Raw genomic sequence first — 9,969 nt, 5'->3', positions numbered from 1 at the left:
AGAAATTTGGCACATGAGCTTGCCATTTTATACATAAGTTTTCATATGCAAAAAACATCGCCTGTACCAAAGCTGTCTACTAGTGCGGCCTTTTATAGTAGGCATAAGTATGGCTATTTAATTTGGGGATTCATTATGTAATGAAGGTTAAATTTTGGCAATAAATTTTTCCATCTTTGGACTAAGGACAAAGGTTTTAAAGGCCCTGACGTAGAGTGAAGCAGTATTTTATAATTTTACAGAGCATTAATATTGAAAATGACCACTAAGTAGCGTAGAGCGATTCTGCAGGTAGTCTAAATAAGAACTCTTTTATAGTTTATTTATGGCATTACCTAGTTTACCAGAGTGTTTTTTTTATTGATCAAAAGTTCCTTAGGCTAGCTACAGTCTCGAGGAAAGAAAAAAAGAAATCCGTTTGGATTAATCAGAATGAATAAGTTTATCGATTTAAAAGAAGTGACACGAAAAATAAATTTGTTTGACAAAAAGCGATAAGGGAGAAAATATACTTTCTCACAATGTAAGATGGATAAGAGTTCACCTTCAGTTGGTAAGATTCACTAGATGAACGAAGAGTAAAAAAAAAGTAGATATTATTAAACAAATACGAAAATCTTTTAGTTCCAAAAAATAAATCAAGACCTACAGCACACAAACAATTTAAAAAAATCTAAGAACAGGTTCCATTTATTCCGGAGAATTCACGGGAATTTTATTTAAGCTTACAACGATCCAAGAGTAATTAATATTAAGTAGTTAATATGTTTGTATTTCAAGGATTACCATTTTTCGTATTTTTTTTTCAAGAATAAGTATGAGTTGATCCTTCCTTCGTTGGTATTAATTTGAAATAACAGTAAAAATTGATGTGCATGAAGCTGCTAACTCTAATGTTTTGTGTAAATAATTAAAGAACCTATAAAAATTGTACAAACTGAGTCATACTTTTGTTGTTACTGTAATTAGGCAATTTCATTTTAATTTTGGTTTATATACAAAAAACTTCAACAGGAAAACTTCAAATCTTTACAGGGTGTCCGGAAAAAGGAGGCCAATCCGCCGGCCACATGTATGGTGGACCAAAATAATGCGAGCTTCGTTATGCCATTTTTAATTAGGCGATTGGTATTCAATATACAGGGCGTCAAAATGACAAATATAAAATCGCTTTTTGAAGCAAGTCGAGTGTTTAATCACATATTAAATTAAAATTTGGTATGAGGAGGTTTTTTGGAACGAGAAATTGAAATCCGTTCACGGATTCGCTATACCTTGCAGAGGGCGCCACCTGTGGTATATTGCATGTGTTAAAAATACCAAAACTTTTTTGTACCCCTGTATAATAAAGTTTTAGTAAAAAATTCTAATTATGCAATCTTTTCTTGTAAAAAAAGTATTCTTAGTAAGTGTTGGCCTGAGAATCAGTTTATTAGATATCTTAATCTTAAAAGCTAGATAATTCTTTCTAAACAAATTGGCTGACCTCGGGCACCAGTAAGTTTTTACGCTTCTGACGCTCTTAACAAGTTTCTCAGTTACTCCTCGAATAAATCTGGATTTTTTAATTACATATTTGTATTTGGTGTGTTTTCTTACGACTTATAAAACCATAATGGCTCATAGACCAAAAAATGTACCCTTTTCCGAAATGGCGAATATGGTTTTGATGTTTGGTAAGTTTTAAATATTACTGTAAACAGTAAATACCTGTCAATTCTCAACTAGAAAATTGTGACTCCAATGCTAGTTTAGCAGCGAGACGCTATACCCAGACATTGCCAAACCGATTTTATCTTAAAAGAAAATATTTTTTAAATTTAACTAACCACTTAAGGGAGAGTGCAAGCTTCAGCGAAAGACGCAAGGGTAATTGCGGTCGACCTCATGCGGTTCAATCAGGGCAAGAGAAAGAAATTTTAAAAATTGTGGAAGAATCACCAAACTAATGTTTTCTAACTAGGGTTTTCGCTGGTGAGAAATATTGGGAAAATCGAGACGCATAAAAGTTTACAATTTCCGGAGTCAACAACTTACCCATTTCATCTTCAAAAAGTACAGGGTCGTTTACCCGACGATCCCGAGGTAAGACTTGCTTTTTGTAGATGGTTATGTGAAATGAATAATAGAAATGTGGATTTTATAAGGGCGATTCTGTTTACTGACGAAGCCACGTTCACGAGAAATGGCATGACAAATATCCATAACCCACACATATGAGCTAAAGAGAATCCTAGGTGATAGTTAGGACACATCATCAAGTAAATTTTAAAGTCAATGTGTGGGCAGGTGTTGTGAATAACTTTCTTTTATGACCTGTCATTTTACCAGGTAATTTGACTGGTGATTCATTTGTTGTTTCTACAAGAAATACTGCCTGATTTGCTTGATAATTTGCCTCTAAATTTAAGACAAAATCTTTGGTTTCAACTCGACGGTGGCCGGCTTATTTTGCTATAAATCTTAGGAACTATTTACATCAAGTATTTTCTAATCGCTGGATTGGTCGGGGTCGAGATGCTCCTGTTCCGTGGCCACCCGACTTTACACTTTTGGATTTTTCAGTCTGAGGATGTATGAAATACTTTGTGTATATGGTTCCGATTTTAAACGAGGATCATTTAAGGGAAAGAATAATTGCAGCTGGAGAGTATTTCAGGTTGAAACTAAATATTTTTCAAAGCCATAGATTTTCTTTATTAAAGAGGGCTCGTTTTTGTATAAAAATGAATGAAAGTCACGTAGAACAAAAAATTTAGGGTCATTATTCTATTATTTTTATTATAATAAGTAATTTAGCATTAATCTAGTAAAAATATATTACGTTTATTTTGTTAATTTTATAAAATGTATCTAGATTTTAAAATTAAGATATCTAATAAACGGATTCTCAGGCCGACATTTACTAGGAATACTTATTTTACCAGAAAAGATTTGGTACAAAAAAGTTTTGTTATTTTTAACACATGCAATATACCGCAGGTGGCGCCCTCTGCAAGGTATAGCGAATCCGTGAACGGATTTCAGTTTCTCGTTCCAAAAAACTCCCTTACACCAAATTTTGGTTTAATATCTTATGAAACACTCGACTTACTTTATAAAAACGATTTTATATTTCTCATTTTGACGCCCTGTATATTAAATACCGAGGGCCTAATTAAAAAATGACATAACGAAAGTCGCATTATTTTGGTCCTCCCTACATGTAGCTGGCGGGTTGGCCTCCTTTTTCCGGACACCCTGTATATCTCAAACTTGTTAAAAAATTATGTAACACCTTCTTGCACTAATACCTTCAATTAAGTACACACACTTGAAACTGACAATAAATTCCTTGAGAGTTACCTAGGTAATATAAAACAGTTAAGGTATGTATATGTAATATAGATACGTAATATGAATTTCTCATCAAATTGAAGAGAAATATTAAAGCCAATTACGGCATGAAATATTAATTATTCTAATTTTAATTATTTCTTTTGACCGAACCTAAACACGTGATTCATGGTTGAAAAGCAATTCTAAAGGAAAATTTGAAAACGAAAAAAATCATTATGGCGCCGATCAGAAAAACAGAAGTTGACTTCGACCTCATATTCAATATAGTTGACCTAGATTATTTTTTACTTTATTTCGAAATTTTCGCCCATTTCTTACCCCACCCTGAAAATATCAGTATTGTATCTTTTATAATAAAAAATATGTAAAGGATTTTATAAAATAAACTTTTCCCTGTATATCGTGTTGCTATTACGAGTTCAAAGAAATAGATTACAGATTATTTTTAGTCAGTTGATTGCACAACTTTTTTTATATTTGTTCCACCCTGAATAGTTATATAGGTATTTGTTTAAATATCTTTTAATTACTATTGTTTTACACATTATATCTAGGGGTACAGAGTATGCCATTTAACAAGGAAAACATATTATTTTCTGACTTTTCTTATTTTAAAAAAGGAATTGAACATAGCCAATCGATGTACTCGTATTTTAGCTCAAAGAATTTAAATATCGTATATACAGGGTGTTTGGAAGGTGAGTAGCTAAACGGAAATGGTGAATAGGTGAGGTTACTGGCTATTTAAAACGCATAGTATTTTTTGTTTTTCCTCAAATTTAAGGAGTAATATATTTTTTCTTTTTTTATTAGACTTTCGCCGTTTTTTTACTTTAACGTCCTTATTGAACAGGTATGAACTTATGTCTCTTTCTAACACTGCTAAATCTGTTGCGCTATCTCTTTCACCGTTCTAAAACAGCTAAACCGATTGTGCCCTTTCGTTTCCATGACCTTTTCCTTTACAGCTTGATTAAAAAAAGACATATTTTTTACTTCAAATCGTTTATTTATAAGTCTTGCTCAAATTGATGACCATTATTTTTTATACACGCGTAACATCGCTTTCTTATTTCTCTTATGGTACACTGTAATGTTAGTTCCCGTCTCATTATTACAAAAGCATCCTTAATTTTTCCTATCAATTGTTCCCTTGTATTTACAGGTTCAAAATACTCAAGTTCTTTTGCACGGCCCCAGATGTAAAAATCAAGCGGCGTCAAGTCCGGTGATCTTGCAGGCCATGGGATACCATCTCTGCCAATCCAAGTATTGGGAAATGCATTGTCTAGATGCTCCCGGATCGCCAATCTCCAGGCACCCATCGTGTTGGAACGTCATTTGTTCTTCATTGAGAAAATTTGGAACCTCGTTCAAGAGTTCGGGCAGATCATTTATTAAAAAATCTAGATAATTACCCATTCAAATTATCCGGTAAATAATGTGGACCAATAAGGGTATTACCAATTAGGCCTGCCCAAACGTTTACTGAGAATTTCCTTTGAACGGACACGTCTTTCTTCATTTGTGGGTTCTCTTCTTTTGGGGCCCAATAATGCAAATTATGAAAGTTGGTAATTCCCTCCCTTGAAAACTTGGATTCATCTGACAACAGTATGTTTTTCGAGAAATCGCGGTTATCCACGTCCATATGTGGCAGTAGGCGGCAAAACTGAATGCGTCTTTGGTAGTCGTTTTCTTCAAGATCTTGCACGGGAGTGTAATGAAAGGGATGCTTTCCGTTAGCATAAAGAACAGCCCAGACCTTCCATACACTTAGATTTAGATTGGCCGTCCAGGTGCTCGTTGTGGGATCTTCGTCAAAAGTTTTCGTTTCGTCATCAGCAACATTACGTTGTCTGCGAACTCCAGGTTCACGGCGATTTAGACTACCAGTTTCTCTTAAGCATCTAAAGGTCGTTTCAAAAGTATGACTATTAGGTTGGCGTCTATTGGGAAAACGCTCTAGGTAAATTCTTTTTGCTTGTCGTCCATTTCCATCAGCTCTACCATATGCCATTAGGATATCGGCGTACTCCTCGTTTGTAAAGGCACCAGCCATAGTAGGCAACAGTAACAATAAAACAAAGTTCACGAAAACGAACAACAAAAACAATATGCGTAGAGTTGAGGTAAAAATACGTGAAGTAGCGGAGAACGACAAGTCTCAAATAAATAATACTCGTATTATGGTTAGTGAAAGGTAACAGTTTAAGGTAGCGGGGCACAAAGGGAGTGTCGCCGAATGATAAAGGAGATTATAGCGTAACAGGTTTACCTGTGTTAGAAAGAGGCATAAGTTTATACCTGCTCAATTAGGTTGCTTTCAAGAAAGTGGTTCACGCGTCCTTGAAGACAAACTTATTTGTTTTTCGTAAGTTACCTAATTATTTTTGTTACATGTGGCATATCTTTAGAAAGACTATTAACTAGAGAAGTTTTTTTAACACATTTTAAAACCCCACAGCTTTTTTTATTATTATTTTTTCCATTGTAAAGTTGACGTAACATTTTTTTCTATTGATTTGAGGAAGTTTGTTACTCCACTATTAGTTTCTCTTTAAATATTTTTCTCAGTTATTACATAAATCTAAATGAGACAACATTAGTCTTTAAAATAAGATTAATTGTGCGCCATTTTGGCCAAAAATTAAAGAAAAAAAAATTAAAGGTTAAAGTAAAAAAACGAGGAAAATCTAAAAAAAAAGGAAAAAATATATGACAAAATTATTATTACTCTTTAAATTTGAGGAAAAACAAAAAAATACTATGCGTTTTAAATAGCCAGTAACCTCACCTATTCAGCATTTCCATTTGGCTACTTACCTTTCAAACACTTTGTATAAATGTTGCTGTTTTCAAATAAAATATCTTATTTATATTCACATTTCTGGCTTCTATGGTCACTCTTTAAGCGTTTCTGAGTTATAATTATAGTTTGAAATATATTTGATACCTACTATTAGTATATTCATTATACCACATCACATTCCATAAACGAACCACATTGTATTTTTTAATAAGTTTGGGCAATCAAGGTTTTTTTCTCGAAATTCGAAATTCAATAAATCGATATTTATTCGAAATTCGATATTCACAAAATTATAAACTTTATAATGGAAAAACGTTTTTTTTTTAGAAATCAGGCAAGATTTAATTTAAGCAATAAATAAACCCATCCAACCAATTTAACTAAAGTTGTAGTTGTCTCATGCAAACAGCGCTTTATAATTTCTTATTCGAAGATTGGCAACATGAGTTATCTCAGTGATGTCACTTGTCATTTGTCAAAGCCAAAATGGAATTTTGAAAAATGTTTTGTTTGAATTTGTTATTGTTGTATAGAGTTCGTTAAAAATTTTAATTTTTTGCAGATTTAATCTTGAATATAACCCAGAAAACAAGTTCTGCTTCAGTCTAATCTTAATACAAAGCTTGGTGACTTCGCTAGCAGCGAAGAATTCATCTAAAGGTATGTCATTCAGCCAGAAGAATTTTTAGTTAACAGCTAAGTAGCAATTTCATAAGCCATATTCTTCAAACCAACCCCACCTAGCTTAACCCAGTCCATCCCATCCCATCCCGACCCCTCGTAAATGTTAAGCATTTACAGTAATCACTTGCCTGTTGACAAAACTAACCAAATACACCCCAATATTCCAATTATTAATAATGTCCAAAAGTGTCTTAGTGCCTGATAACACCCTTGTCTTGATAAAATTTGGCTTCCTGCCACTCTTAGTGATAAATATAAATACAAATCACCCATTTTGCAAAAAACCTGACCATTTTCATTGGTTTTGACAAAACCCAGCTAAATTGCTGAAATACCACTATTTATGATACAAGGATAAAATAGCATATTACTTTAGATAACCTGAAACCACAGAACTCTCTTTGTAGGCTGAGAGCTTCACGAATTGTGGTGCCTAATTTTTTAGCCCTAGAAAGTTGATCTACTGAAAAAATAATTTATTTATACCTACAAAAAAGCTTATACAAGCAATAAAACAAAGTAAAGTAAATATACATGATTTTTAAGTAAAAAAAATACAATATATATATTTATTTAATATTAAGATACAGGATACCTCATTAAAATACAAACTTTTGAGTGTTAAATTTTTTCTTAAAAACTTGCAGTTAGTCTCTGAAAGGGTCAAGTGTTAGATTTCTATTTAAAACAATTAATGTTTTATTAATAGCATGCTGGAGCTATAATTTGTATGATGATATCTGATTTTAAAGGCAATAGAAGAGGAAATTTTCTTTTGAAAGATGGACAATTCACACCATTCAAGATTTTAAATGAAACAAAGGTCATGCATTTTTCTGATGGATGATAATGGTTGTAAGTTCACATGAATCCTACCAAATCTCTTGCCTAAATATTTGACAAATCCATCTTGCACAAATTCCAACTTTATTATTTATTTAGCAGTTTATTTCCAATAGGCAAAGCCCAGTTACAGGAAAATCTACAATTAATGTTTTGAAAGTGTAAACAAGTATTAAATTACTATAAATTAAATAACAAAAAGAAAGAAAAATAAAGAAAAATTAGGAAAACTTAAATTACTATAGTAATATCATGTATATATCAAAATTAAAGGAGATGTAAATTAACATTAGAATGAACAAAGAAAGTGATTCATGGGACAAGGGAACAAAGCAGGAGAAAAGGAATTATGGTAACTGTTGGTTTGTCAGAGACAAAACTAGATCCTTTATGGAGTATACAAATATGTCACAGGTTGATGATACTGAATTAAAAATTGTGCACATTTGATATACGGGATCCTGATACCTAATGTTAGTTCTGGCACGATCTAAAGCAAAAGTGATAGAATATCGTTCAATAGAGGAGGAGAATTTATTTGATTATGGGCCAACTTCCATAAGAATGTTATCAAAAAAAGGCAGTTAGATACCTATGTTCCTCTGGGTTAAGAGATTCTTGTAAACCTCTCTTTATATCTCAAAAAATCCTAACTCTCTCTTTTTTCTCTTTTTATCTTAGAAACAGCTACTCTTATTCATAAATGTCCTAAACCTATCTCTAACACTGGTCATATGACTCGCCAGGTTAACGATTTTCCCTTACCAATCCCTACATCCTCCCTCACGAAGAACTCACTTATATACCTCAGCAAAAAAATTTACAACCATGTTCCTCTATGTATCAGACAAATTTTAGAAGTTAAGAGATTCAAAAAGGAATTAAAATCACTTTTATTATCCAGGGCATATTATAGCCTTGACGATTTTTTTAATGATACCTTTTAACCTGTGCTCTGACATCATTTTAGTGTTTTAGTTTTGTTTCCTGTTAAATAATGTAATTTACTTCTTCTAAATTCTGTTTTATTGACAGCTTTACTTATTTTTTAATGAAATTTATCAAAAAGATGCTTTTTTTTCTCAATCTGTTTTGTTATGATTAATTTTGGTAATGTGTGTAAATTTTATGGTAAAGTGTTTTAGAAGTTATGTTTGTTTGAAATTTAAAGTGAATTTGGAATTTTTTAGTTTTTAGGATGCTTGTACACAAGATTTTGTTGTCTTACGTAATATAGCACATTTTCTTTCTTTTTTCTTTCTTTCAAATGAATTGTTCTCCTCATGGCCAGAGATTGCAGATTAAATCTACCTAACATCAGATCATGATCGTGTCCCCTAACAGGATATATTCCATCCTCAAGAAACATAAGAAACTTTAAAACCCTTCTCTGAACACTCGATGTAGCCAACATGGCATTCATAGAAAGGACACCACACCAAGGAACCATATTCCACTCTTGATCTAACAAAGGAAAAGTACAATAGTTTTATTGAGTTGGACTTGTTAAAGAGTCGGCTATTTCGAATGACAAAACCCAGAAGTTTCAACGAGGAGGTCACTGTCTGTTCAATATGTGGCACAAATGTGAGCCTGTCGCCGAGGAAAAATATCAGGAAATCAGTTCTATAAGATCATTAATATAAAAGATAAAAAGAAGTGGGCCGAGATTGGATCCCTGTGGGACTCCAGAAGTTGAAATAAAGGTATTAGATCTGCAACCTTCCACCTCAACAAACTGTAGACGGTCAATAAGGTATGACGAAAGCAACGAAATTAGCCTTTCTGAGAAATTGAATTACTTGTTCAATTTTTCCAGCAGAATGCTATGATTTATCTGATCGAAAGCCTTACTGAAATTAGTATACACCACATCAACCTGACTTTTTCTATCGAGGGCTGAAGAAATAAAATGAGTCACATTACAGAGGTTAGTGATGCACGACCTTTTAGGAATAAAGCCGTGCTGATCTATAGAGAGTAGTGATTGAACTTGGGGAAGAATTCTGTTATAAACAATAGTTTCAAATGTTCTGGAAAAATTGCAAACTATGGAGATAGGTCGGTAGTTGTCGATTCTGTTTATATCGTCTTTTTTGTGAATTGGTATTACTTTAGCACATTTCCAGATGCCTGGAAATTTGCCAGTTTTTAAAATAAGGTTAAAACTATGACATAAAGGCTGACAAAGGACAAACATGCAGTCTTTAGCAACAAAACTTGGAACACCATCTGGACCGGCTGTCAACTTGTTTTTTAGCCTCCACCTAGCAGCAATAATTTCCTCAGTG

At 32.9% G+C, this 9,969-nt stretch overlaps 1 protein-coding gene across 2 annotated transcripts in view; it reads left to right on the top strand.

The window, feature by feature from the left end:
- Positions 1–6,636: 6,636 nt before the first annotated feature.
- The window catches only part of LOC126735292 (condensin complex subunit 2), a 37,002-nt gene continuing 33,669 nt past the window's right edge, over positions 6,637–9,969 (top strand). For both annotated transcript variants that reach the window (XM_050439240.1, XM_050439239.1), the window contains exon 1: positions 6,637–6,811. The gene's annotated coding sequence lies outside the window, so the exon portion shown is untranslated. The remainder of the gene's footprint in view (positions 6,812–9,969) is intronic.

This window comes from Anthonomus grandis, chromosome 4 (assembly GCF_022605725.1).
Source record: "Anthonomus grandis grandis chromosome 4, icAntGran1.3, whole genome shotgun sequence".
Classification (NCBI taxonomy): Eukaryota; Metazoa; Arthropoda; class Insecta; order Coleoptera; family Curculionidae; genus Anthonomus; species Anthonomus grandis.
The sequence above is the reverse complement of the archived record's forward strand: the minus strand, read 5'-3'. Positions and strand labels throughout refer to the sequence as shown.